Raw genomic sequence first — 27,102 nt, forward strand, 5'->3', positions numbered from 1 at the left:
TTTGAGTTGTAAATGAGTGAAAAAAATTGTGCTTTTAAATTTATGTAATCTTTATAAATAATAAGTAGGCTATGCCTTTTTGATATAAAATATAGCCTACATAAATATCAGTTGTAAAAATGTCAAAAAAACGGACCCCATGTGCAACCAACGCAAGCAAGCACACCCTACAATTTCCCCAGAAATTGTACCCTCTCTAGTTATTTTAATTTACCTTATGCGAGCCGGATTGGGACAGCCCGTGGGCCAGTTGTGGCAGTACAATGCCCAGGTCATAACTGGTTTTCTGGTGCTCAGGTCTAATTTCAATCAATTACACAGCACAGAGCAGTGTTAGCCTACAGGAAATCAGAGGCAAAGACCTGCCCCGTCTCTGTCTCCAATATGATCTAACCCTGCGTGTGAGTTGCGTCAAAGGAAAACAAACGCTTTGTTCGTGGGGAACCAGCGGATGCGAGGATGTTAGGTACACCAATGTGACCTATGAAAAATGTTTTGTCGCACCCGTAAATGTTTTGGTCGCATAGTGCATGGGAATAATACAAACAACGAAAATCACCGGTTATCTTATTTTAAATAAGCAACAACTATAGACTAATACAATAATAGGCTTTAAAGAACTGAAGTTAGGTATATGACTTCTCAAAGACGCACACACTTAATCTCAACTGCGGTGTAGAGCGCATATCCGTGCTATTCTGCGACATGCACTCTAACAATCACATAGATGTCCTAAAATTTTGTACAGCCCTATTTCTGATACCATTGCTGCAGAAATGTTGTTGTGGCGGGTCGCAATGCAAAATAAACAGACAAGTCACACTGAGGAAACACTGTGGTGCAACGTCCCATACTCTTATTTGCCAACCCTATCCATGTATGTTGACAAAAAGCAGCTACCTTATTGGTGTAGAATGATCACGTGTCGAACTGTGCCACCAAAATCCTATTACGCTCGGAAGAAACTAGTTCTGCATAAAACATAGACGCATCGACAATCGACTTGAATTTCATCAACAAACTTTTTTTTTGGAAGCTTAGCACGCTGAAGATTGTGTAGATGCCAGACTGTGGAGCGGGATGAAACCATAACAGGGTTCACCTTACAGCTTACACTCTGGTTGCTGCTTTTGTTTCAGAGGTGGATGTGGGGGGGGGGTATCTGGAGCAGTTTTTCCAAATCCTCAGTGAGGAAAATAGTTATAGGCTTTCCTGAAAATCGCTAAATGACGAAATCGCCTAATTTGCATAATTGTCCGCTGTGTGGGTGACAGCAATAGCATTGTTGAAGAAACAACTAAATTAATTTTCTTCTGTTGCTTGTTGAGGTTGTTTGATTGTTTTGGCATTGAAAAAGGCCATCAAATCTTTAAATAACTTAATGACTTTAATGCTTAGGCTATACCCACATTAGGCTACATAAATGATTTATTAGTGCGACAGTGAAGAAACGTTCACATGTATGTATGTGTATATATCGGTATTTATTTTCCTCTGTATGCCAGAGCAGGAACAACGGTGGCATTGCGCATGCGTGATTCCTTTGCCGTCTGGTTGCGAAGTGTGTGGGTCTCCTGCTGTCTGCTCTGACTGCAGCTGGGACTATTGTGCAAAGTTATTGCGAGACTGACCGCCTGTGAGTGCTTTGGGAGGTCACGGCAGCACCCGATGTTCGTTGAGAACAGCTACTTCAAAGCGATCTGTGTTTTCACGTCAGAGACTCCAACAACATCGGAAAAAGTCGCTAGAGTTGTCGCTAGTCGCCAGTAAAAGTCGCCAGGTGGGTTTGGAAAGTCACCAGATCTAGCGAGAAAGATCCTTCAGATCTATACTGATTTCAAAGTTGTCCCACTGCACACAAGTCAGCAAATGCTTTATTGTCAGCATGCGAAAGGGCCGTCTGGCCACACTCTCGCTGACCACCTTCAGGTCTACAATTGGCCTCATCCCCCTAATTTTCTCTGGTGAACTAGAAACTAAGGAGAGTAGAGGCCCGAGTTCTCCTTTGGTCAGCAAGGTCGCTATCTCCTTCCGGAGTGAGAGTGCATTCAGCGGGCAGGACAATCGTGTCTCCCTCGCTCCTCTGAAAAGAGGGGGAGTCTGCATGAACTGGATCGCAGAACTCTCTCTCAGTATCTCATCTAGCCAGCGTGGCAGTGCATGCCTCTGCATAGCGCTGAGATAGTGGGCGTGTGTTTAACTGCGGAGCCACAGACAGGAAACTGCTGTATACTCGTCTGACCCCAGCCACCGCATCGGCGGCACAGCCCAAGGTGGGGTCAACTCAAAAGGGCTGGGACTGCGCCCCCTGACCAAGAGAGGTCTGAGCGTGTCCTCGCTATGAGCCTCGAGAGGTCTCACAGCGCGGCAAGAGCTCTGGGCGCACGGCAATGGCTCCTGTAATGTGACAACCAAAGCACACGCTGAGTTATGGTGCCCCGAGGCAGGTTGCGGTCTGGCCACACGCTTGCTACCTGGGCCAGACTCCGCAATGTGTGCGGTGGTTGATGGTTTAGCATCACTCGTTGAGGACAACTCGCAAACCGAAACCAACTCATTAACGTGCTCGACAACAGTACAAGTGCTCAGCTCTATACTCGCCGAAAACGTAAGAGGCACTGAATGGAACACTTGTCTTTCAGGGAAAATGTAAAGTGGAGGTCCAATCCTCTTTATTTCATTCAGATTAACCGGGATGGGGATCCAAGCCTCGTTCCCCACCGCCAGTCATGCTCTCCTCTTCTTCCCACCACGCCAGCTGGTGGTAGGTGGGCGGCTGTAACCCGCTGTCTCAGGGGGGAACGTCCAAGGGTGGAACAGGTGCCGCGGGAGTAGCAGCCTGCGTCGCAGCGGCCGCTCGTGCCACCGGACGGCGTGCTTGTTTCCTCCTGCTTTGCGAGGCACCTGTTGAAACAGAGAACAGAGTAGCATTTGTTTTCTTCTGCAGGGGCATATGCCCTAGCAGGTGCTTCCTCTCCTCCTCCAGGCACGAGAAGCGTTCGGATGCTGACACCACAGCCGGTCCAAACAAGCCCTCGCTAGCCACTGGAGCTTTGACCAGGGCGGACTTGTCTGCCTACCTCATGGCTGTTAGCAACAGCCACACAGGTGGCGATGAACAACAACGCTGTTGCCAATTGCCCTGCCAGCGCAAATCGCTGCCCCCTGATTTACGTGGAGCGCCGCAGATGCCATCCTGGCAACCCACGACATCTCCGACATGCCTTCAGGTCTCTCTATGGAGAGTTTGGAGACCGCCGCCGTCAGGAGGGCGGCGTTGCCAGAGGCCGCCGCTGCCTGCGCACCCCAGACATACGCCTTGTCTGCCAGAGAGGCAGTAAGTTTGTCCCGGGCTGATGGCAGGGTCGCCTTCCTCACACATCCAAGTGCTCGCCCCTGGTACCAGGTACGCCAAGAGGGACGGCTCCAAGTGTGGGGGACCGGACTTCGCTGCCTCACCCAGCCTACTCACCCTCGTGTACGGGAGGAGCGCCTTGACTGGGGCGTTGGCCACCAATGGCGCTTCCCATTAACCCTGCAAATAGTCTGCCAGTCTCGGCATAGTGGGGCACAAGGGCTTTGAGGCTCTGATGCGCTTTGAATGATGGCCGACATCCCATGGTTCATCTTCCTCCACAGGAGGGGAGGCCGGCAGAGGAACGCCCATGATTTCAGCTGCCTTTGCGATGACAGACAGGAAGTCTACCCTGCGAGACAGCGCAGAGGAGACGGGAGGGGCGGGAGCCGGCTCTTCGTCATCCTCTGAGGCTGAAGTCCACACTTGCCCTTTTACCTCAGAGAAATGCGGGGGTTGAGCGCAACACGCTTGGGATGAAAGCCTCCACAGGAGGTTCCCGCCCAGATGTGTGCACCTCAAGGGCCGCCTCGAGGTGGTCCTCAAATTCTGAACTCTCCTCCTCGGAGAGCAGAACAGAGACCACATCTTCGAGGGGCTCCTCCACCTGAAAGAAGTCGTGGCACAGCCGCTTCTCAGAAACGGAGAGACCAGCGCACGACAAGCAGACAGGAGAGTCCATCAAACCGTCCCTGGCATGCCGAGGTCCCAAGCACACAAAACTGAATTTGTGGTGGTCTTCATCGTCTTCCAAGAAACGGCACCGGCATTCGCCTTAGTCACATGCGTCGCCATTTTGATACCAAGCTGAACAAAAACGAGGCTTGAGGGGACAACAAACCAGACTCCAAACCAGAGTGATGTCCTACTGCTGCGTCCCTGAGTGCAATTCTAACAAAAAGAAGGAATCTTGCAAACATTTCACCGCTTCCCTGTCAATTCTGCAACTCGTCGAGAATGGGTTGTTAAAATAAGGAGAGATATTGGGCCGCATTTAAAGGTAAGACAATAATGTACAAAGGCTAGCTACTGTAATAGCAACCCCAGAGCTAAAGTACTAGTTAGCTCGTGAATGTTTGGTGTAAATAAACAACTTTCGGAATGTATAATAATGTTACTCAAGCAAATCTAGTCAACACCATACATTAACACGATAAAAGCAAACTATTATTGGATATTGTTAGGTAACGTTATTGACACCAGACAAGCCAGCTAGCAAATGTTATCAACGCTAGCTAGCAGGCATGGCACGAAGGCACCAGTCAAATGCAAGTCGGGCTGGCTAGATTTGTAGCTATCAATTACTAATTTGTTTTGATGCTAGTTATGATCATTGTTTTTACAGATTTCAAACAACACTAGAGTGTGTTCCGATCACTTCCCCGAAGAGTCCTTCACAAAGATGCTATGTGGCATCAGGAAACTAAAGGAGGGGGATGTGCAACTGTTTTTACGTGGTCCTTGATCAAGCCTGGCAGGCGGAAGATTGTTAGAACAGCAAGGTATTTATTTTTGGCAATGTTACAACCTTCGTCCAACAGTCAGTATTGATCAGTGACCATCGATTTAACTAAATACTACTGAATTGAATTAATGCAACAGTTTGTTTTTCAGTCATGTTGCCACTACCACAGGTGGAGACGATGCACTGGGTGAAGAATCGGATGAGTCAAGGTAAAAACACCCAAAGCCTATATGAGCTAATTGGTTATCACTTTCATTTGTTCCTTATACATAAATAACGGTATATTTGATAGTATATGCAGTCACTCAGTGGGACAAGACCCCTGAGAGGACATTGCCTGCACATCAATGTGGGCCTTATCTATGATAATTTTATTGCAATGTCACACAAGATTCAGTTGAGATTATTTGGATGAAATGCTTGTGAAGCCCGGGTATAACCTGAGGCTAGTGCTAGAATATTAATATTATATCTAAAGTATATAGATGGTACTTAAATAACTGGTGACAAAGTAATAGGATATGTTTTGGTAATGATATGCCTACCAATCTAACATGCTAATTGGGTGAAAGGGTCAACTCACGTATAGCGACTCCTTATTGGTGGATACGGGGGGGATCGAAAAGACATACGACGGGGAGAGCCGCGTAAGGAGGAGAGATTAATACTAGACCGACGGTGTGGAGAATAACGAGTCAGAAAGGAGTGAAATTAAAAACAGAAGAATATGACCGCAGTAGTTAAAATGTTGAGCCATTGTTAGTAGTTAGGATACCTAAGGGTTTTTGTTGTTTTCGTTCAGCCAAAGAAAGGTGACAGTAATGTTCTGTTTTGGAGCTATCTAGTTTGCTCAGCTTTGTGAATTTATAGCTAGTACTAGCTAATCTAGCTATATGCCTACTCGTGTTAGTACAGTATACCGGGTCAGTGTACCAGAGAACCTGCTGCTCAAATAGCACCCGAGTAACCTGGGCACTCGTGGTTCCTTTGAGGCTGCCTACGGGGGAGCCACGCCACTGAACAGCGCTGCTAGCTACCGGAAACGCGAGCAGTTCCATTTCAGCTACGTGGGACGACCAGTTTGGCAGGAGCGATTGCCGGCTAGCTACTTAGGGTTGCTAGCGGACAGACTAAAGCCCATATCATCTGTGCCCGCGGCACAAACGGTGGTGGTTGTGAGTAGCCCGTGTTGGGCGCGAGGAACACAGTTAACAGGCCTGCAACAGGGGTTGAACTGATACTTTTATTTGTTGTTTCCCATGCCGGCTTTTGTATTTTCTTTTATACTTGTATGCATACATGTCTTCGGTTTGTAAGAGGTGAACACATGGCCTGAAGTGTTTTATTCTAGGCCGCAATTTCGTTAAATAGCCTAAATCTTATTTGTGGTATTGAATTATTTGTTCAAATACATGACTAATTTGGTTAAATAAATACTCAGTAAATAATTGGAAATGTGTTATGGACTCCACTCACTTCAAAATTAGACATTAGTCAGGTGGTATAAAGGAACTCAGGTAAAAGCCAAGTCTTAACAGGAAATTGACTTTAGGGCTACACTTGTGATTGAGAAAGGCATACCTACAGAACAGAAGCATTTAATTCAAATTATTACTGGAAAAAAACATGCGTGGCAGTAAATATTTATGATAGTTGTTTTGTTTGTGGAGGAGGAAGTCATGTTTGTTCTTGTAAAGCATCTTACCATTTATTTTTTAACCTGGCCATTCCAGCGAAGTAGTGACAAGCTTGCCATACGCCGATCATGACTATACTCAGCGGCCCCTGTCCTTGGAGGAGCAGCTTCAAGAGGCCTGCAAGACCATCGCTCGCCAGGAAGAAGAAATACCGACACTTTGTAGCAACCAGTTCCTCATCAAACGCTTTCAGTGTGACTAGGGCTGTCACGATAACTACTTTTTCTTGTGTGATATATTGCACCAAAATGAATTGCGATAAACAATATTATTGCACACACGTCAATTGTAATTCCCCCCCCTCCCCCAGGCTTTAACGGCTGTTCGCGCGTCTGTCGCTTCACTCCATCATCCCTTATTGTTTACAACGTTAACAGGGCTACTTGGTTGGCGTTGCCTTTTCAGCTTGAGATATACAAGGTGTGGCGTGAGAGCGTGTGAAATGGTTGAAATGTGTGTGTCTCAAGGCTAATGCTTGAGAGTTGGAAGCCATGTGTTTGTCAAAAGTTTGCAGCATATTTGTAAATGTTGGTTTTTGCACCGTGTTTAATGGCTGCATCTCGTTGGCTATATAGCGAGTTGCGCTTTCCGTGAGTGCGCCATTTCGCGCTTTCACGTTTATATTTGCACTGTCGGGAAAAGGCATCTGTAACAGAACTGTATGGAAGACCCCTTTCCAGCTGCAGTTGTTGTTCACAGGTTGAAAAACTGGGTGTGATAGTTATGTATTGCTAGGTAAGATGTTAGGTTAGTTGCCTCTTTACGTTTCCACTGTTTTTAAACAAAGTCGACATACTGGCTCGTTAACGTTAATTGTCTCTCAGCTCATTCGGCTTAAAGACAAAATGTTCCCACACCGGAGCTGAAGATTGCGACTTTGAAACCAAGTCAATTTTTACTTGTTCTGCCTAACTAGCTGTAGATGTCACAAAACAGAACACCTTATAACACAGGGAGCCTTCTCTTCACCTGTTGGTGTCCACTCAGTGTGTGTGGAGACACTAGTTCCGCCTACGCTTTCGACAGAGAAAGCAGAACAAGATGACTGAGGCAACAGGATTGACTAACGTTTTGGTGACATTTTTTCTTATGTACAAAAAATAAAATAATACGTTTTTATTATAAAAATTATCAGTTGCAATATATCGCGACACCAAAAATTATTGCACTCATTTCCATATACCGTGTGATAAGTTAAAATATTGACTATCGTGACAGGCCTAAGTGTGACGACAAACAAATCCAGTTCTACACAGGATTCAGAGACTATAGTACACTCAAAGCTGTGTTTACAGCTTTACAACCTACAGCTGAGCACATGGTGAGATGGAGTCAAGCACAGAAGGTAAAGCAAGCCAGTGAGCACATTAGTGCTCAACAGAATATGTATCACCTGGACAAACTTCCTCTACTTCATGTTGGGATCACTTCTTATTTGGCCTTCAAGAGAGTCTGTAAATGATCTTATGCCTCAATGCTTCAAAAGTACATTCCCAAAAACCAGAGTTATTTTAGATTGCACAGAGATACATGTACAAAAACCAAACTCAATAGTACTGAATTCAGAAATGTACTCCCATTATAAAGGAACTACAACCTTAAAGTCCCTAATTGGTATAAGTCCATCAGGTTTAATTACATTTGTTAGTGACCTATATACAGGATCAATATCGGATAAGGAAATTACCAGGAAGTCAGGCATACTCTCTTTGATCGAGGAAGGGGATCAGGTGATGGCAGATAAAGGGTTCCTTATTGGAGACCTTTTGTCCGACATCAATGTTAGTTTAGTTATTCCACCTTTTCTGGGTGCAAATGCACAATTCAGTGAGGAGGAGTTGCGGCAGACACAGGAAATCGCCCACCTTAGAATTCATGTCGAACGGGCCATAAGAAGAATAAAAGAATATCACATTTTTGATAGAACATTACACATGACAGTTATGGGGTCTGTCAACCAACTGTGGTCTGTCTGTGCCAGCCTTACAAATCTTCAAGGACCGTTGTTCTGAACCTGAAGAAACAATGAAATTGAGGACTACAGTGCCTTGCGAAAGTATTGGCCCCCCTTGAACTTTTTGACCTTTTGCCACATTTCAGGCTTCAAACATAAAGATATAAAACATTTTTTTTGTTGTTGAAAAAATCAACAAGTGGGACACAATCATGAAGTGGAACGAAATTTATTGGATATTTCAAACTTTTTTAACAAATAAAAAACAGAAAAATTGGGTGTGCAAAAGTATTTGCCCCTTTACTTTTAGTGCAGCAAACACTCCAGAAGTTCAGTGAGGATCTCTGAATGATCCAATGTTGACCTAAATGACTAATGATGATAAATAGAATCCACCTCTGTGTAATCAAGTCTCCGTATAAATGCGCCTGCTGTGTGATAGTCTCAGAGGTCCGTTTAAAGCGCAGAGAGCATCATGAAGAACAAGGAACACACCAGGCAGGTCCGAGATACTGTTGTGGAGAAGTTTAAAGCCGGATTTGGATACAAAAAGATTTCCCAAGCTTCAAACATCCCAAGGAGCGCTGTGCAAGTGACAATATTGAAATGGAAGTTGTATCAGACCACTGCAAATCTACGAAGACCCGGCAGTCCCTCTAAACTTTCAGCTCATACAAGGAGAAAACTGATCAGAGATGCACCCAAGAGGCCCATGATTACTCTGGATGAACTGCAGAGATCTACAGCTGAGGAGGGAGACTCTATCCATACGACAACAATCATTCGTATACTGCACAAATCTGGCCTTTATGGAAGAGTGGCAAGAAGAAAGACATTTCTTAAAGATATCCATAAAGTGTCATTTAAAGTTTGCCAAAAGCCACCTGGGAGACACCAAACATGTGGAAGAAGGTGCTCTGGTCAGATGAATCCAAAATCGAACTTTTTGGCAAACATGCAAAAAGTTATGTTTGGCGTAAAAGCAACACAGCTCATCACCCTGAACACACCATCCCCATTGTCAAACGTGGTGGCAGCATCATGGTTTGGGCTTGCTTTTCTTTGACAGGGAAGATGGTTAAAATTGATGGGAAGATGGATGGAGCCAAATACAGGACCATTCTGGAAGAAAACCTGATAGTCTGCGAAAGACCTGAGACTGGGACGGAGATTTGTCTTCCAACAAAACAATGATCCAAAACATAAAGCAAAATCTACCATGGAATGGTTCACAAATAAACATATCCAGGTGTTAGAATGGCCAAGTCAAAGTCCAGACCTGAATCCAATCGAGAATCTGTGGAAAGAACAGTAAACTGCTCTTCACAAACGCTCTCCATCCAACTTCACTGAGCTTGAGCTGTTTTGCAAGGAGGAATGGGCAAACATTTCAGTCTCTCGATGTGCACAACAGATAGAGACATACCCAAACCGACTTACAGCTGTAATCGCAGCAAAAGGTGGCGCTACAAAGTATTAAGTTAAGGGGGCCAAATACTTTTGCACGCCCAATTTTTCAGTTTTTGATTTGTTCAAAAAGTTTGAAATATCCAATAAATTTCCTTCCACTTCATGATTGTGTCCCACTTATTGTTGATTTTTTCAAAAAAACATTTTTTTATATCTTTGTTTAAAGCCTGAAATGTGGCAAAAGGTCAAAAAGTTCAAGGGGGGCCAATACTTTCGCAAGGCACTGTACTTGGACTTATGAAATACATTGCAAAGAAATTTAGATTTAAAACTCAGTTAGATCCTTTTCCTTAAATGTGTATAAAACAGTGTGGAAAATACATTGCCCGCCTTAGAATTAATGTCGCCATTGTTCTGAACCTGAAGTAACAATAACAAAAAAGTATACTGAGGAATACCTGGACTTATGAATGATGAAATACATTTATTGCAAAGATATTTAGAATTAAAACTCAGGTCATTTTCATTAAATGTGTATACAATAAAGTGTGGAAAATACATTGTGTGGTAGTTATTTGGATGACAAATGTACTTGGTACTTTATTAAACAGACTATAAACCTATCTACATAGTGCTGGCAAGAAATGCTGGAAATAGAAGTAGTCTAGTTTAGATTTAACTTCTTCCCACTTTTTGACATCAAAGTGTAGTCGCTCCAAGTGGAAGTCATTGTGAGACATCACAAAGAAGTCACACCTCTTTGCTCCACTAACACCCATCTGTCCGAGTATCATGGTCAACTTTTAATGCTAAATCAGCATCTGCCTGTCGGATAAGATATGGACAATCTGCACATGTGCTTTTGTCTGGGAACTTAATTTCTACGAGGCCGTAGGGAGAATCTTCGGATTGGTCAATCACTCTTCCTTCTGGGGATGCCCCTAAGTGGGGAGTGTTTGGGTTTACCACCAAACCACATGGTAGAACAACGGTTCCTGTTAATGCAGTGTACTTTGCTGCAGCCACTGGTTCCATTTCAATTCCCCTCCGCATACCTTTGGTCTGCACAGTTTTTTTAATCCCTCGTGAGCTCTGCTGCAAGACTGCCAAAGTCAGCTCGTCTTGAGCACACCCTTTTAAAATTAGACGAGGTAATGCGCTGAGACCGCACGCAATGCCAGACCTTGTTCATGCTTTGGCCTCTTGTGTCATTCTCCAGGAGTTCAGAGTCAGTTTGAGTCATAGATATACCACTGTAGTAGTCCATCTCCTCTTCACCAAGAACAGTGGCATAGTCTCTTGGCTGTGGGGGCAAAGGGAAGGGGGGGTAGTCATCAGACTGGATAACTGCAGGGCGAGTCTGATAACTCAGGATGGAGCCCAGAGGTACATCACCATACGGTGAGGGCACATCTAACTTGTACGGGGGCTCATTCTTTCTCATAGAGGGAAATGCCCTCGCTCTCACACTTGCCCTGTCGCTCTCTCTTTCTGACTTCAAAAGCATTGTTATTCACAAGATCATCCCGGTTAGAGAAGAAAAGATGCTATGAATCACCTGTCATTGTACACATTTTTGACTGTGCTACCAATTCTGACTGTATAACTTAGCCGCCAATTTCAAGCAAGCAAAGTAAATAACCATGATGCTGACGGTGAGTTGCAAAAAACAATTTAACCTTAACGTATATTAACTAGTTACTGTAAACACATTAAAAATGTTCTTCCATTTATTTAATAGCTAATGTTAGCTAGCTAACGTAAGACAGTGATTAACTTACCTTCAACATATAGCTAATGTTAGCTAGCTAACGTAAGACAGTGATTAACTTACCTTCAACATCATGGACATATCCCTCGATCCAGTTGCTTTACTGTGCTGAATTTTTGGGCAGGATGAGTGACGGTTGTCACCCCCTTATATAGGGCACCTGTGTGAGTGACAGGTGTGTATACATTTTGATCTTCAGTCATTAGCTGCACTAGGCAGTGGGTAAACCAATAGAATCAGAGCTCCCCTATGGGGCGGAGCTCCACGTAATAGAACTATCACATGCAAGCAAAGCACACAGCTAGCAGCAGCAGTGTTAGCACTATAGCAGCAGCAGCGTTCGCTCCTGTAACAAATGGCAGACAACACCCGCTAAAGAAGCAAGCAGCTGACTGGGTTTAACAAAATAGAAACGGTCTTGTTCGATATTAAGGTCAATCTGTGGTTGCTTAAATATCTGAAGTATGTTTGAGTGAGATTTAAATATTACGAAGCAGGATATCGTAGTAGACTGAGACAACATGTCTTAAATGTATTTTATTTTCCAGGAGTTTAATTTTGTGGATGTTTATTATAGCTACAGCAGTATAGTTTGAATAAAACTATTAAAAAAATAAGAACTTGTTATATGGACATCATCATCCAGTTAGGCCTATTTGAAGTTTAAGTACATCCTTTTAATGTTTTGTTTTTATTTTTAATATTCCATATAGGTGTGCTAATCAGGAGGCATGATCCTTTAATCACTGGCATGATGACTGGGCATACCATCTGTGAGCTTTGGATGTCTGTTTTTGAGAGAGCACTCTCTGCCAGTGGACATGACCCTTCTCTCAGCGCTCCAGACATTACAAAGGACCACTCCCATATCACTGAACTTTCCTACCTTAGGATCCACCTGGAACCATTTAATATGCCTTAAATTGATGGCTTTCTGCTGCACCACTATTTTTGTATGAAATAAATTGTAGAAAATGTAATTTAGAGCCTGTGCATGTTACTATGCACAATATGTACCCTGTTGTGTGGCCGACCTCCTTAGGGGAAGCTGAGCAGTGGCGATTTCTTTAAGACTGCAAGGGAAGCTCAGCTACAATGTTGAAGTCGGACAGATGCTCTGAGCAGGACTTGCCTCCAATAAAAAATACATGTGAACATTACAAACTCCAGTAGCCAACCCCCAACGTGCTTGAAAGTCAAACTAAATGAGAAAATCTAATAAAATACAATTCTACATCTCATTGAAATGTGATTTATATGATTGCCAACACAAAATAGGCATTTAATTGGCATTTGTAACACAAATGTATATGGAATTCATCTAAAGATTTTAATGCGAACACTTTTTGCCCAACCTACCTGCAGCAGTTATCTTTTCTTCTGCTGCAAGGAAGGATATGCTACTAACGTGACACAAAGATGGGCCATCCTCAAAAAAAAAGTGAACATTTCGCTGAAAATGTGGTCAGATACCAGATGGGAGAGAAGAGTGAAAGCTGTGGAAGCTATTCGATATGAAGCCGCAGTTGTGAGAGATGCACTGCTTGAGGTGAGAAACCAGACCAAAGACCCAATTGTCAGGATTGAAGCCCAGTCTCTGGCAGAAGAAGTGGGATCATTCCGCTTTTCACTGTGCACAGTGGTCTGGTATGATGTGTTGAATCAAATTCAGCACGTGAGCAAACTCTCCCAAACCATGCAAGTGAGTGGATGTAGCAGTAAGTCTACTGAAAAAGACAGACAAAGCTCTTGAGTCCTACAGAGCCACAGGCTTTGTGGCTGCACAGACATCAGCCAAGGCCATGTGTGAAGAGATGAATGTGGATGCTGTCCTTGTGCTAAAGAGGCAGAAGTCCACAAAGAGGCCCTTCTCATATGAGTCTCCTGATGAGCCATTGAGGGATGCCTTGCAAAATCTGGAGCTAACCTTCTTTAATGTGGTGGTGGATGCTGCAGTGTCAGCACAAACGGAGAGGTTTACCACTCACTGTAAATCCCAATCCATCAATGACATAACATTTTTGTGTCAAGTCCACACATTATAACAAGGATATTGAAAATGGACCACGGTCGTAAATGCTGTGTTCCAGGCTGTACAGGGAAGGCTAACACTCACAGTCTTCCCAAGGAGCCAAACATTCAACAGGCATGGCTGCTGTTGTCTTAGCCTGGCTGCCAGCCCAACTTCTCCCCGCCCAAAAAAGATTTGGTCGGGAAGTTGGGTCTGGAGGGTCTCGTATTGGGAAACAACTACAGAACCAGAATCTGGGCATACCAATGAAATTGCCAGGGCGGGCTTTATACAATGATGGACAGATGATCAACAGTAACGTAATCACCCACGTAACAAAAGAGCGCTTAAGTTGAATTTGTTTTCAACAAACAACATATTACGTTGCTTTGATTGGTTGTAAGTCTATCCAATTGAGCGAAGAGGCATTTGTTTTCCAGGCTCGTTTGAAACACGCCCCGTAGTCAAAGCCCAACAGAGAGTTCTCAGACTCATATTCTGACTAGAATTATGAGTATGACAACGTTTGGCTACTGTTGTCTATGAGAAGATCCCGGCAAAGTTTGACACTCAATCATTCATTTGCTATGAACATTTCACCCAAGACAGTTTTGACAACCTTGGACAATTTCAAGCAGGATTTGCTAGGAAGCTGAACCTGGAAAGAGGTGTTGTTCCGACCGTATGCTCATTGCAACCCGCAAGCTATAAGGACAGTATGATATTGTGCTAACAGTTATTAGCAATGCTAACGTTTCCTGTATATAGCATACCAGGTAGAATGCTAAATACGTTTCTACACACATTAAATTACTCCAGCTAGACTAGCTGTCGGCATTAGAAGGGAAGCTTCCGAAAAATAGCCAGAAAACGAACAGCAGTCTGGCTTATTGCAAACGCCTGTCTAGATAATCTATTTGACAGAACTGGAGAAAGGTAGGTTCTAGATACAGGATACGTTAGCATTGCTAGTAACTGTTACTAGTAACACCTAGACTGTAGGCATGTAAACAAGTTTAGCTTGCTAGTTAACGCAATAGCATAGGTAGAATGTGTGATAATTTAGCCTCGTTTATTGGCAATGGGGCTAACGTTGATTCATGTTCCTGACTGTGTTTCATTCAAATAAATAACCTGTGTAATGAAAATCTACAATTCACGATGCATGTTTGTCCAGATCTTTGTCATGTTATTTTACAACAAAATATCTAGAGCTAGCCTAGCTAGCTAACTGAAGCCGAGTAGAATCACGACATGGTTTGGTTGCTAAGCTGTAGCCTAACGTTCTACCCACCTAAGTCAATCCAGTTTGCTTCAACAACAGAAGTGGAAACAAGTAATGTTATAATTTCAAATGATATATAGTCAATCTGTTGAAAACAGTGTTTTCAACACTAGAAACAATAGATTTATTTGCACGTTTTTATTTCAAGTCTCCAACTTCGGTGTTTCAGCGAATGCTGCTGTTGGCCGTGTTGCGTTTTTGCTCCCAGCTTCACTCATTGATAACCAACCAATCAGCGAGCGCAGCTTATCTAAATATTAATGAGCATACCATAAAAGGAGAAAAGCTAGTGTTTTTTTCCCGGGAACCTTTTAGAGGATCTGTCAGAGGGCATAGAACAGCACCCGGGCCATTTTTAACCCAACCAATGTTACATAGCCTATTCGGAGACCTTAAGGAACAGTTTGAAATACCCCAAAAACCCAGTCAATTGCCCCTTTAATGTAAATGCCCTTGAATTGTGTGTGTACCATACAAGTTAAAAGCAAGTAAACTAACTAAACTACCATGTCAATAACGTTAGAATTGTATGAGGAAAGAACACAAATCAGAGGCCGGGTTGACGTCATGTGGCTGTGCCTAGCATTTAGGCCTACTGACTAACAATAGCTAGCAACCATGAGCTGAAAATACCTTTTGTTTTGAAGTTGCAAAAAAGCTCATGTTGACGCTAAGCGGTGCACATTTTTGCTAGCATAATTTATGTCCACTTAGGTTTATATACATACCATTATCTGGTTGTTGTCTTCTACAAAAAAAAATTCGATCTTGCCCGCCCACACTGCCTTAACCCTTGTGCTGCCTTTGGGTCACATGACCAAAAGGTTCAGCAATGTGGGAGGTCTGAGACAGCCCAACGGTTAAAAGAAAATGCTTCACTTTGTTTTTGTATGCGGTAAAGCTGTCGCAAACGACGGTGGGTCACAATGACTGATGGGTCAGAATGACCCGAGGAGAACTTTGGGAACACTCCAAAAATCCCAGTCGGTCCCAGTGTGTGCTGCAAGGGTGGGGTTTCCGCTATAAATCGCCTAAAGCACATTACACAAAGCAATGTACATTTGCCACAACAAGCATCAATATGGCGACTATTATTGGTATCACTAAGGCGACTTCAGACATTTAGCCTTATGATAAGTGACAACAACAAACATTAAATTACCATTTGCCATGGTAAAGTATCAAAATGGGTTTTAATTGCCATGATAGTTTGCACAGAGGAAGCAAAGGAATTTGCTTTTGCAGAAAGGTGCATACATTAAATACATTTAGGAATCTTAAATTTAAATGAGGTCTAACTATATTAAGTGCAGGTAAACTAGCAATACTAAGTGGATTAGAATTTATATGAAATATACAATAAAATATTAAATAAAATAAAGTTACCGTAATTTACAATATAAATACACATATTACAAAAACTACAAATTGTACAAAAGAAACGATTGTGTAATGCAGTGCTAAATGCAATGTGTTTAAGACATTAAGTCATTAAAGACAGTGTGAACCCTTGGCCTTGTTGAAGAGGCCAACAGTGTATGGGAAGAAACTGGTTTTTGTGGCATGTGGTTTTGGTCCTGATGGATCGCAGCCTTCTGCCGGAAGGGATTGACTGAAACAGGGAGTGTCCAGGGTGGGAGCAGTCAGCCAAAATTGTCCTCGCTTGCTTCAGGGACCTCGAGGTGTGCAGGTCCTCAAGGGCTGCCAGATGGCAGCCAATCACCTTCTCAGCAGTGCGGCCTGCTCTTGTCCTTGGCAGTGGCAGCATCGTACCAGATGGTGATGGAGGAAGTGAGAATAGACTCAATGATGGCTGTGTAGAAGTGCACCATCATTGTCTTTGGCAGGTTGAATTTATTCAGCTGCCGTAGGAAGTACCTCTGTTGTGCTTTCTTGGTGAGGGAGCTGATGTTCAGTTCCCACTTGAGATCCTGGGATAGGATATGCCCAGGAAGCGGAAGGACTCCAGTGTTGACTCGGGAGTCACACAGGGTGATAGGGGTGAGTGGGGCTGTATGCTTCCTGAAGTCCACAACCATCTCCACTGTCTTTAGAGCATTGAGCTCTAGGTTGTTCTGGCTGCACCAGGTCACCAGGTTGGTCGCTTCACACCTATAATCAGACTCGTCTCCACCAGAGATGAGCGCAATGACGGTGGTGTCGTCCGCAAACTTCAGGAGTTTCACGGACGGAAGACTGGAGGTGCAGCTGTTGGTGTACAGGGAGAAGAGTAGAGGAGAAAGGACGCAGCCCTGGAGAGATCCAGTGTTGATGGACTGGGAATCAGAGACTTGTGTTCCCAGCTTAACGTGCTGCTTCCTGTCAGACAGGAAGTCTGTGATCCACCTGCAGGTGGAATCAGGCACGTTCATCTGGGAGAGCTTGTCCTGAAGCAGAGCGGGGATGATTGTATTAAAGGCAGAGCTGAAGTCCAAAAACAGGATCCTGGCGTAGGATACTGGGGATTCCAGGTGCTGTAGGGTGAAGTGGAGGGCCATATTAACTGCATCGTCCACAAACCTGTTGGCTCTGTAGGCAAACTGCAGGGGGTCCAGTAGAGGGTCTGTGATGGATTTAAGGTGTGCCAGCACCAGGCGCTCAAAAGACTTATTACCACAGAGGTCAGGGCGACGGGTCTGTAGTCATTATGTCCAGTTGGCCTGGGCTTTTTGGGCACAGGGATGATGGTGGAGGACTTGAGACAGGCTGGCACATGGCATGTCTCCAGGGAGGTGTTGAAGATGTAGGTAAACACCGGAGACAGCTGGTCAGCGCAGTTCTTGAGGCTGGCTGGAGAGACAGAGTCTGGCCCTGCTGCTTGGCGGGGGTTCTGTCTCTTGAACAGTTTGTTCACTTCTCTCTCCTGAATGGAGAGGGTCGTCACTGTAGAGGGGGGGAGGGGGGAGGCCTTACGGGTGGAAAGGGGTTGTTCAGGACTGTCCAATTGTCTTTCAAAACGACAGTAGAACTCGTTCAGGTCGTTGGCCAGACGAGAGTCGTTAGTGGAGTGGGGGGCTCTGGGTTTGAAGTTGGTGATCTGCCTGAGGCCTCTCTAGACAGAAGCAGAGTCGTTAGCAGAGAATTGGCGCTTCAGCCTATCTGAGTACAGTCGTTTAGCCTCTCTCACCGCCTTGCTAAACCTGTTCTTCGACTCCTTGAAACTGTCCCTGTCCCCACTCCTAAAGGCGGCCTCTTTGTCCAGCCTCAGCCTTCTGAGTTTAGTTGTAAACCAGGGCTTGTCCTTGTTGAAGCTCACCCTGGTGCGTGTTGGTATACAGCAGTCCTCACAGAAGCTGATGTAGGGTAGGGCATTTGATGAGTTGTCTGTATTTGGGGAGTTCTTGAGTGAGATTGCCTTTGTTAAAGTCGCCTAGCACAATAACCAAGGAATCCGTATTTTCATGCTCCACGCACAATATCTGGTTTGCGAGCACACGTTGAGCCTCGTTGGCACTAGCCTGAGGGGGCATGTAGACGCCGACCAGTATGAAAGAAGCAAACTCACATGGCGAGTAAAAAGGTTTACAGTTAATAAAAAATGATTCCAGATCAGGAGAACAGTGCTGCAGCATCACTGTCACATCTTCACACCAGCCACTGTTAATGTGAAAACAAATACCACCACCTTTTGTTTTGCCAGGGAGCACAGGGTCACGATCCGCTCTCAGCAGTTTGAAACCCCGCTAGCTGTAGCGCAGAGTCTGGGATCAGTTCACTCAGCCATGTCTCCGTAAAGTACAAAACGGAAGATGAATGAAATTCTCTGTTTTTCCACATCAGTAGCTGAAGTTCATCCAGTTTGTTGCTCAGTGAACGCACGTTGGAGAGAAATATCCCCGGTAACGCTGTGCGTGCCCCACGTCGACGGAGTCGCACCATGCACCGGCTCGTTTGCCTTTTCTACGGCGCTACGCTGCTAGGACAAAGCCGAGGGCGGCTTTGACTATAATTCTCACTAATTCTGCCGCTGGAAGCAGAAAAGTGGGAAATAAATCACAGGAGTTGTAGTCCTGATGTTTGGAAGTACTTCTGTTGTTAGAGAACCCCGCAAATCTTGACAGAACACTGAATTAACAGACAAAACAAGATAAAACAGAGCGCACCTAGCTACCATGGCTGCCTTCGTCGGTGCCATGTTCAAGCATAAGGGTGTCCATATGTGCACCTGGCACCAGGACACCCGAGGTCTCAGTTCGATGATCGATTTTGTAGTCGTGTCATCGGACTTGGGGCCGCATGTCTTGGACACTTGGGTGAGGAGAGGGGCGGAGCTGTCAACTGATCAGTTGGCTTCGATGGTGGTGGAGGACACCGGTCAGGCCTGGCAGTCCCAAACATAATGTGAGGGTCAGCCGGGAACGGCTGGCAGGCTCCATGTGTCTCGGAGTCAGTGGCGGTTCTGCATTGAATTACACCCAGGGCAAGGCCCCCCCCCCCCCCGAAAAAAACCCCCACACAATTCTGAAAAAGGTTATATTTTATTTGAACAACATAAGAGAAAGAGAACATTTCTCAATTGAGCAAATCCTTCATTAGAAGGTTTTTAAAACACACTTAAGGGAATCCAGTTATTGAACTATTGCAACTACAACAGGAAACACACTTTTTAAGGTGCTCCAACTCTAACATGTCAACAAAGACAATGAACATAATTCTCCACAAAATATGACAGTATAAGTTATCAGAACTTAAATAAATATACGCGATATATATATATATATAAATATGCCAATCAGATATATAAAAAATGTAACAACAGCAGAGAGAAACAATCATATAAAATATTAATAATAATATACAAATGGCACAAATCCTTTATCACACAAATACAAATGTCAAAACACAATTAAGATAATCTAATTATTGCACTAAGAACAAAAATACAAACTAAAACCTGACTTTTCTGGCCTTTCTTGATGCAAAATCTTCAATTATGTCATCGTATGAAATCTGCTCCCCTAATGAGTGTTTGAAGCTGATGACGGCAAGGCTAGTGAGCCGTTCCAGGGACATGGTTGACCTCAGGTATGACTTGATCAACTTTAGTTTTGACAAGCTCCTCTCTGCTTGAGCACTGTGACAGAGTAAGTGCAATCCTGAGAGCAGTCCAATAATTGGGGTAGATCTCCGATAGATCCTTGTCGTGCATAAAAGTGATAAGCTCAAGGACGCTCATGGTCTTTGATGGCAGGTCAGGAAAGTTATTAACCCTTTGATACACAAGCTATGCTTACCCCCTCTAATGCACAACATGGGTCTAAAATGACCCGCATTCATTTCTTATGACATTTGTGTATGGCTGAGTGTGTCTTTGCTATATATTTTTAAATCAATTCATTTAATTATTTAATATTCTAATTATTCATTAAGTACCTTGTTTTTGAGTACCACAAATCATCATTTAAATGTTTGTATTTATTACTTTCTGAGCAAAAACTTTTTTTGGTATTACATCAAATTTACAGACATGGGTCTTAAATGACCCATATGGATTCACTATGGAATCTGATAGAAACTTAGGATATTTGCAATTTGGAACATATTTACTGTGTATAACTGTTCACCTGCCACACATTTTACATCTCAACATGGCTGCATCAGTGGAGAAGCATCGACAAACAGGAATTCATGGCCTCTAACAGTTTGACCCTCCTTGCATGGGAAGACAAGAGCCTAAATGTGGCCTTGCGGGAAAGTTTTTGGATCCAATTGCAAAATCCAATGTTTAAAGCCACAATGGGGCTAAAAAGATTTGAGGATATCTTCGGCTTCATAAAGTTTGATGATAAGAGCTCTTCTTGTGGCTGGGTGGTAGATGCATTTTGTTTTTACCCCACATCTTTCCATCACCTCTTTAATATACTTTTGGAGCTGTGACTTGGCCTTCATGCACCTTTTATTTGGCATGACAAGGTCCTTGCCCAGCTCCTTGATGAACTGCCCCTTGGGTCACACCACCCATGTAATGAGTGTGTTGGTGTAGAAGTTAGTGTAGGCATTGAGGGTGGCAACATCCAGCACATTGTGCCAGACACCTCTGTGTTCTCCACTTGCATGAGTAGTAGTAGTGCAAACTACTGGATCACAACATTGTCATCCACTGCGTTCCCATCATCATGGTGCTCACAAGGACAACAGCCTTTCCCTTCTTCAGCACATAGCTCACCATAGTCATATTGCCGTTAAATCCAAATTGAATGGCAACGTGACCATGAAAAAATTTGGAACTTGGCATGTCCCTTCATTTGGATGTCTTTGTGACTCGTATGTTTGGCTTGTTCTGGTGAAGAGTCCCCGCAATGTTCAGGTTTTTCTCAATAAGCTTTCCAGTCAGAGGGACACTGGAAGGGTAGAGCACTCAGTCTACCACATATGGGACCCTCACATGATCGCACATCCAGAATAATTCCACATGTTGCAGGCTTGCTGGGCATGTATTGCGAACACTGCTCATCTCTGGTGACAAAGTTACTGGGAATGAACCGTCTTCTGCAATTAGCCAGGAAACAGTCACACAAATACCTGAATACTGCTGAAAATGGCCACATCTAGGCTCTTGTCCTCCCCTGCAAAGAGGGTCAAACTGATAGAGGCCATGATGCCTGTTTGATGCTTCTACACTCTTTCCCTTTTGCTGCTGCAGCTCTTCATCTCAAAGTTGTTGCATTTCAGGACCTCATCAATGATGTCACTTGTGAACATCTCCCAGCCCTAAAAGCAGTTGTGTTGAGTTGTGAAATGTGTGACAGGTGAATAGTTATCCACAGTAAATATGTTCCAAGTTGCAAAAAATAACTAATATCAAAAATCCTATAAAACTCCATAGGAATACACATGGGTCATTTTTGACCCATGTCTGGAAACTGAAGGTAGTAACACAAAAACAATGGTTGTTTATAAAGTAAGAAAAGCAAAAAGAAAATTAAGTATTTGTGGCAATCAAAACAAGATATTTAATGAATACTTGGAATATTAAATTATGAAATCAGTTGATTTCAAAAGATATGGCAAAGAAACACTCAGCCATACATCAAATATCATAGGAAATGAATGCGGGTCATTTTAGACCCATGTTGTGCGTTAGAGGGGTAGTGTTACAAAAAGGATTTTTATTCCAAACGTAAGAAAGAAAAATTTAAAATAAAGACTTGTGATGACCAAAAACAAGTTCATTGAGGAATACCTGGAATACTGAACGATTAAATAATTTTTTTGCAAAGATATTGAAAATCTAAACTCTCCCGGGTCACTTTAGACCCATGTTGTGTATCAAAGGGTTAATGTCCTGCATAAGCTCTCTACTGTCCAAATCAGAGTGCCCCTTAAAGTGCAGTGTTGTGCCTAGTGCTTCGCATTGCTCTGTCAGCTCCTCATGTGCAAGACTTGGGAAATTTGTCAAAACCCCAAATTTCATTCCCACATTTTCCAATGCAGAAAATCTCTCCTTGATGGCTGACGTGGCTACATCAACAACAACGTTGAAGAATCCAACCTCCAACTTCCTTAGTGCATCACTGAAAGGCTCATCATGTGATTCATATGAGGTACTGGCGCTTTGTGGACCTCAGCCTTTTTTGCTTCAAAACAGCCTCCACATTCATGTCTTCACACATGTCTTTGGCCGCCATCCGTGCAGTCACAAAGCCACTTGCCCTGTAGCTCTGGAGACCTCGCTCAGTCTTTTTCAAAAGACTCACAGCTAGGTCCACATGCATATCAGGAGACTGCATGAGTTTGCTGGCATGCTGTATTGCAGATAGCATGTCATACCAAACTTCCGTGCAGATGCTGAAGCTGTACGACCCCACTTCCTCAGACAAAGACTGGGCCTCAACCTTTGTAGCAGGGTCTTTGGTGTGGTCTCTCACCTCAATTAAAGCCTCTCTCACAGCAGCTCCCTGGTACCACCTCCAGCTGAACCTCGCCAAAACAGAACTTCTCATCATCCCGGCTAAATCCTCCATCTCCCACGATCTGTCAATCACCCTAGGATCTGCGACGGTGACCCCTTCATCCTCTGCCAGGAACCTTGGGGTTACCATGGATGACGAGCTCTCCCTCATGGCCCACATTGCCGCAGTCTCCCGGTCTTGTAGAATCACCCTCTACAACAGGGGTCGGGAACCTATGGCTCGCGATCCAGATGTGGCTCTTTTGATGATTGCATATGGCTCGCAGATAAAACAAAATATTCTCACTTGTTTTAATCCATCCATCGATTTTTCACTGTGCATGTCCTGTTCAGGGCTGCAGGAGCAATTGTCCATTATTTTAATTGAATGATACTGGCCTGTTTGCCGTTGCTGGGTAAAACAGGTAAACGCCCCCTTTTGAATCAGTCTGAGACTGCGTCTGCTCGGTCATTAGCTCAAAGCTAACCCTACGACGAAGAAGATGGTGAAAAGAAAAAAAGACGACGAGTATCGTACATTTCAGGACGAATGGACCGAAGAATTCGCCTTTGTGGAGAGAGCGGGTTCTGCGGTGTGTCTAATTTGCAATGACAAAATTATATTGTTGAAATGGTCGAATGTAAAGCGGCACTTCGACACGCGCCACGCTACCTTTGCATCAAAATACCCTGCAGGAGACAGCAGAAAGAAAGCGTGGCAAGAGCTTCTGAGGAGGGTGCAAGCTAGCCAGCAGCAACTCCGCGTATGGACCCGGCAAGGTGACTATAATTCGTCTAGCTTTGCTGGTTCTTTAGCAATAGTGAGGAACGGAACCATTCACAGATGGCGAGTATGCCAAAACGTTCATGCTGGATGTAGCCAATGAACTTTTTGATGATCTTCCGAACAAAGACAAGATAATCAAACGGATACAAGACATGACTCTGTCGGCAAGAACTGTTCATGATCGTACCATCGTGATGGCAAACATATGGCTCTCACTGAAATATATTTCCACATTTTTTGCTTTCATGGCTCTCTCAGTCAAAAAGGTTCCCGACCCCTGCTCTACAACATCCGGAAGATCAGGAGATACCTGTCTGAGCACTCCACCCAGCTGCTAGTCCAAGCACTGGTCCTCTCCAAGTTGGACTACTGCAACTTGCTGCTCCCTGGTCTCCCAGCATGTGCAACTCACCCTCTTCAGAGGATTCAGAACGCAGCGGCCCGCCTGGTCTACAATCTACCCAGACGCTCCCATGTTACCCTGCTCCTCATCTCTCTCCACTGGCTACCCATCAACGCCCATATCAGATTCAAGACCCTGGTACTGACCTTCCGAGCAGTGAACGGGACTGCACCCGACTACATCAAGTCTCTCTTGCAACCTTACACCCCCACCCGTCACCTACGGTCTTCTTCAGACAACCGCCTGGTGGTCCCACCGCTCAAGACTGCCCGGTCCCAACACAAGCTCTTCTCCTGCCTGGCCTCCCAATGGTGGAACCAGCTCCCCACCTCCATCAGGGACACTGACTGTCTCCCCATCTTCAAGAAAAGGCTCAAGACGCACTTGTTCCGGGAGTACAATGGCACTTAGGAATGCTTGGCTGGACTTGATGTTAGTTTCCTCCAGGATCACAATGACTCTTATTGAGTGACTTATTGCTCTTGTAGGTTAGATATAACTAAGTTAAGTCTTGTACTCGTTGTGAAATATTTTACTGTTGATTGTTTTTCTACAGGTACAGTCCTGCACTTTTTGTGGTTCATGTTGTTTTAATTTGTAACTTGTATAACTGCATGCTCTTATGGGTCTTCCCTTTTGGCACTTTAGTTTTTTCACAATGTATGCTTCATGTTTTGGCTGCTTGCAATGTTTGGGACTACCTCGTTGTTGTGATCAGTGACCTATGCTCTTTTGTAAAGCTCTCTCTTGGAAGTCGCTTTGGATAAAAGCGTCTGCTAAATGCATAAATGTAAATGTACCTCATGGGCTCGACGCTCTTGACCTTGCTCTCCCACCTTGTTTCTGCCTACATCTTTAAGGTGATGCTCACATGCTTCCTCAGTGTGGCCCATCTTTGGGTGGAGGTTGAAAATAATGTGTATAGCTTTTGCAGAACACCAAAGTAACTCATTACATCAACTGATCCCTTAGCAGTATCACACACTAAATTCAATCTATGTGCCCCACATGGCACAAACAGAGCTCGGGGATTCTTTTCTAACGGTGCGTTGACACTGCAGCGGGGCGGGCAGAGCGGGGCGTCGGCTTCCCATTCATTTTCAATGAAACCAGGCGTTGACGCCCGCGTAGGGCATAATGGGAAGGCGACCGGGGCGTCGCTGCTCGCGTAGGGTATTGTGGGAAGGCGAGCGGGGCGGCAAAAGTTGGATTTTCTCAACTTAATGTAAATGAGGAGCGTGAAAATGCTAGCTTTGGCCAATCGGGTTGGTTTCTTGTTTCTTGTAACGTAGCAACTGTTTGTCATGGTAAACATTTCTAGGTTTGACAAGTTCAAGATGGAAGAGCAACTCACCGTATGTGTGTCTACACACTCAGTCTTTTTTATACGCCTCTGTACAATTAAAGAGACGTTAACAAAAAATATATAACTGGCACAGGGTTGCCGAGGTTGTTGATGTCCCTGGTGTGTTAATTTCAGTCTCGTCACTTTAGCTAGCTACAGTACGTAACTTAGCTCTAACTTTCATCTGTGCTAACCGCATACTGCTAGTCTAGCTACAGTAGTCTAGTTTACCCGGCACACGATTGACATTCAACGTTGAAATGCTGGTTGGCAGTCACTCGCTAGCCATACAGTAAATGTGTAGTGGCCATAACCTAGCGAATGTTACTGGAAAAATGTTTGAAGTGCTGTACAGTACTGTAGCCTATAGCCTAGTTGACACGATCATGCAATATCTAGTCAGCGTATCTGATTCCTTGCATCATGCCGTGTAATAGCTGTATTTTGATCAAGACAGGAGCACCTATATATCAATAATGATCACTATTGTAAATACATGAACCCAAGTCTGCGCACTTGTCTATGACACCGTTTTACACAAACTACAACAATGACATTAGAGAACTACAACTCTGTATTAACTTTTTTAACACGCCCCCGAGCGTGGTGCACTGTGGGAAGGCCAGCGGTGCAGAGCGGTAAAAAAGTCTGCAGTGTGAACGCACCGTTAGAGCCTTGCTTGAACTCCCTTATTCTTGCCTTTCATGTTTGATCTGTTGTCATATGACTGTCCTCTGCAGTCTTCAAAAGGAATTCCCAACTCCTCTAGTCTTGACAGGATCATGGATGCCAAGTGCTGGCCTGTGGACTCCTCTGCTTCCAAAAATCCCATAAAATGTTCCCTGATATGAGGCTTCTCCGTCAGTGACACCACTCTGATGACCACCGACAACTGTTCTGTGTGGCTTATATCTGGGGTGCAGTCCAGAATTACAGAAAAAAACAACTGCCTGGTTGATTTCATCCACTATAGCAGATATGATTTTGCCGCTCAACAAATCAATCAGCTCATTCAGCACATGATGGCCTTGGTATCTGTTGTGACTTGCTGTTCCTCTTTTGACACGGTTAAGGTGATCTTCCATAATGGGATCAAACCTGGCCATAAGTTCGACCTCTTTGAGAAAATTCCCATTCGATTGTGTGAACAGTGTTTCTGTGTGTCCCCTTAGAGCCAAATTTCAAACTGCCAGTGACTGCACGATAGCAATAAGACATGTCAGCACTGCTCTCCATTTCACCCTCTCAGCCTCCAGAAGTGCCATCTTCAGTTTGTCAAAATTGTCCCCACTTTTTAACCTCACTGACAGTTCCTTCCATGCTTTCATGGAATTGAGGTGTTCTGCGCTGTTTTCGTGTGATGTGAGGTATTTGCTTGCATGTTTCCAATTTGACATTCCTGTACTTATTAAATTAATTTGCCTCTTAGAAAACAATTTGCAGCAGAAGCAAAAGAGGCTGTTGTTCTTTGTTGAATAAATAAGCCAACTTCTTACCATCTTTTCACCACTGACTAATGACTTGTGAAAATATTGGTGGTGGCAACTTCTCCCATCACTCTCATTCCTACAGAAAACATAACCAGGTGGCACCTTACTTGATCCTCTGCGAACCAGCTCAGTCCGAATCCTGTCAGTCAGATGTGAGGGCCAGTTAGCAGGGTCTGTTGACAGAGGCTCATCCTCAGCAGTGGGGCTCAGTGGGGGTTCTGCTCCAGGCATTTCTATC

The 27,102-nt window shown here is 44.3% G+C and overlaps 2 long non-coding RNA genes and 1 pseudogene across 2 annotated transcripts; 2 read left to right on the forward strand and 1 right to left on the reverse strand.

The window, feature by feature from the left end:
* The first annotated feature begins 1,220 nt into the window (after positions 1–1,220).
* LOC146267770 (uncharacterized) lies at positions 1,221–6,254 on the forward strand. Its single transcript, XR_014768897.1, has 3 exons — positions 1,221–4,355; positions 4,701–4,857; positions 4,970–6,254. It is a non-coding gene; the product is annotated as an uncharacterized LOC146267770 (long non-coding RNA).
* Positions 6,255–7,066: 812 nt separating this feature from the next.
* On the forward strand, positions 7,067–8,529 carry LOC146267771 (uncharacterized; annotated as a pseudogene).
* Positions 8,530–10,913: 2,384 nt separating this feature from the next.
* Positions 10,914–27,091, reverse strand: LOC146267772 (uncharacterized). The gene is made up of 3 exons (XR_014768773.1): positions 26,972–27,091; positions 11,716–11,812; positions 10,914–11,184 (listed from the first exon to the last, which is right to left on the reverse strand). It is a non-coding gene; the product is annotated as an uncharacterized LOC146267772 (long non-coding RNA).
* Positions 27,092–27,102: the final 11 nt, after the last annotated feature.

The sequence above is a fragment of the Hypomesus nipponensis genome, chromosome 11 (genome assembly GCF_054491055.1).
Source record: "Hypomesus nipponensis isolate SF chromosome 11, ASM5449105v1, whole genome shotgun sequence".
NCBI lineage: Eukaryota > Metazoa > Chordata > Actinopteri > Osmeriformes > Osmeridae > Hypomesus > Hypomesus nipponensis.